Source organism: Mus pahari, chromosome 9, assembly GCF_900095145.1.
Source record: "Mus pahari chromosome 9, PAHARI_EIJ_v1.1, whole genome shotgun sequence".
Classification (NCBI taxonomy): Eukaryota; Metazoa; Chordata; class Mammalia; order Rodentia; family Muridae; genus Mus; species Mus pahari.
This window is the reverse complement of record NC_034598.1, coordinates 55,912,336-55,915,084: the sequence shown is the minus strand read 5'-3', so window position 1 is coordinate 55,915,084 and position 2,749 is coordinate 55,912,336. Positions and strand designations below refer to the sequence as shown.

The 2,749-nt window shown below is 42.2% G+C and overlaps 1 protein-coding gene across 1 annotated transcript in view; it reads right to left on the bottom strand.

The window, feature by feature from the left end:
- Msrb3 (methionine sulfoxide reductase B3) overlaps positions 1–2,749 on the bottom strand; it is a 113,134-nt gene that overhangs the window by 64,872 nt on the left and 45,513 nt on the right. The window lies entirely within an intron of this gene.

The window sequence follows — 2,749 nt, the reverse complement described above, 5'->3', positions numbered from 1 at the left end:
CTGCTGTGTGTATACATGACCTCTCCTGCTGTGTGTATACATGACCACTCCTGCTGTGTGCATACATGACCACTCCTGCTATGTGTGTGTGCACATGGCCACTCCTGATGTATGTGTACACATGACCTCTCCTGCTGTGTGTGTGAACATGGCTTCTCCTGCTGTGTGTGAACATGACCTCTCCTGCTGTGTGTGCACATGACCACTCCTGCTGTATGTGCACATGACCACTCCTGCTGTGTGTATATGTGACCACTCCTGCTGTGTGTGTGCATATGACCACTCCTACTGTGTGTGCAGATGACCAATCCTGCTGTGTGTGCACATGACCACTCCTGCTGTGTGTATATGTGACCACTCCTACTGTGTGTATGCACATGACCACTCCTGCTGTGTGTATACATGACCACTCCTGCTGTGTCTGTATTCTTTCTAACTTCCTTTCACTTCTTACTAGCAAACCCCTCTTTATCTTAACCCTCTCTTATAATTTGAAATACTTCAAACTTTCTTATTCAAACAACTTTGTGGATTCTAAACTTGTGTCTGCTGATTGATAACTTTTTCCCTCGTATCTTTTAAAAACTTAATAGAAATAACTGCAAAAGAGGAATTTCTACTTGTTTTATATTCTGTATACCTGCTTAAAATGCCTCAGAAGTGGAAAAATCAATTACATACACTTATTTGCAAACCCAGTCTTCAACAATATATCTATCAATCAAATTAGACTTGTTCCCCCCAAAACAACTCTGAAACCCCCCAAACTTTCATTTTCTATTATTTGAATAAACTCACTGATTCGTGTTCTCATGGCTACCTATTTAAATCCCTGGGTACAAGGCATGTACACACAGGAAGGCATGTACACACACAGAAAGGCATGTACACACACAGGAAGGCAAGTACACACACAGGAAGGCATGTACACACACAGGAAGGCATGTACTCACACAGGAAGGCATGTACACACACAGGAAGGCATGTTCACACACAGGAAGGCATGTACACACACAGGAAGGGAGGTCAGTTGACCCAAGGCAGGAGCCCGCAACGCTATCTCAATGTTTTCCACCTCTAGTCTTGGTTTTTGGTTTTTGGGTCCCCCCCCCCCCTACACACACACACTTTTCGAGAAGCTTGTCTTCAAAATTAATACATCCTTGAACTATCATTTTGCTTGAAAATGAAGACTGTAACTAGGGAGAGCAATATTTGGGAGAGATGAAAGGCGTATCACCCCATGAGAAGAGAAAACAAACCACAGGAGAGCCTGGGTAGAAGGGGCAGCAGACCCCTGACCCCGGAGGTGCACAGTTTCGGTAAACAGCGCACAAAGAAAGAGGACAGGGAAAATACGAGTCTCTCACAACCGTGCATGCCCCTGCATCTCTGTGGGCACCCAGGTGCACATTTTGAACATGAAGACAGTCGTACAGAGCCAATAAAGTACTCTATCTCCAGTGGCTGAGGAGCACGGGTGCTTTTCCCCAAAGTAGATGAGAAATGAAGAGAGAGTAAATGACGAAAACCAGCAAAAGTATGAGTGAAAAATTAAATCCTATATCTCTGAAGTTTAGAAAATGGAAGCTGACAGGAACACTAGGGGGAATGACACTGGGTTAATGAGTGCGTCACCTGGAAGGTCACCGTGAAGGTGAATGTGACTCTTGCAAGCACTCGAGTTAGTGTAAGAGTCTCGATTTCAGGGTTTGCGATTCAAACTCTCACAAGGGTTAAATTCTCCATTCATAGTTGGCTCTGTTTCTTATTTAAAACAGTAAGTTTTCCTTCAGCAGAGTCCTTCAGTGAAATCACATGATGGGGAAAGAGGTGGGGCATCTCAAACAAAATGCCAAGGGAGTGGGCAGCTTTGGCCGGTTGGGGTATTAACCAGTTTAGCATGGCTCAGCAGCTGTCTTAAGTGTTATGTCAACTATTATGACATAAGCCAAGGGTGTTGAAATATGAGGATGTGTGTTTTCTGACAGGGAACGGGTGACAATTTGAAGGGTCGGTTTTTTAACATGAAAAAAAAAAAAACATAGTAAGAATTCAGAACAGATTGTCAACCAACAGGAACGTGCAAAAAGGTTTACGCCATTGGGGAAAAGTTGGAACACTTAAGAATTTTTAAGGAAACTACCATTTTCCTGCTATTTCGGAAATATCTGTAAATGCTAGTGCCTTAAAGGAGAAACAGGAGGCAAACTGAAGTGTGTTTTCCATTCTTCTTTTGCTATTTATTCTCTGAAACTTCCTAATCCTGTCTCAGATAAAAGATGCTCACCCCTAAGTAAGGTTTCTGCTCTCATTTCCACCAAGGCAGCAATTCTGTGGGACATACAGGGAGCCTGAGATTTTACGCACCCAGATAAAATGTCTCTGGTTAAAAACTGTCCTTGCTTGATAAGATTATCCTATCCAGACCAAGAATTATCTGTTTTGGTCAAAAAGTCTATGTGGTGTCTGCATTATTGTGAACTTTTGGGATCTTTTTAAAAAGAGGATTTTAGGCCAATGTCAAAATAATGTTAACCTCAGATATAAGATATTGCTTCCTCTGAGTTCGAGGCCAGCCTAGTCTACAGAGTGAGTTCCAGGACAGCCAGAGCTAGACAGAGAAACCCTGTCTCAAAAAAGAAAAAAGAAAAAGAAAGAAAGAAAGAAAGAAAGAAAGAAAGAAAGAAAGAAAGAAGAAAGAAAAGAAAGAAAGGAAGAAAGAAAGAAAGAAAGAAGAAAGGAAGGA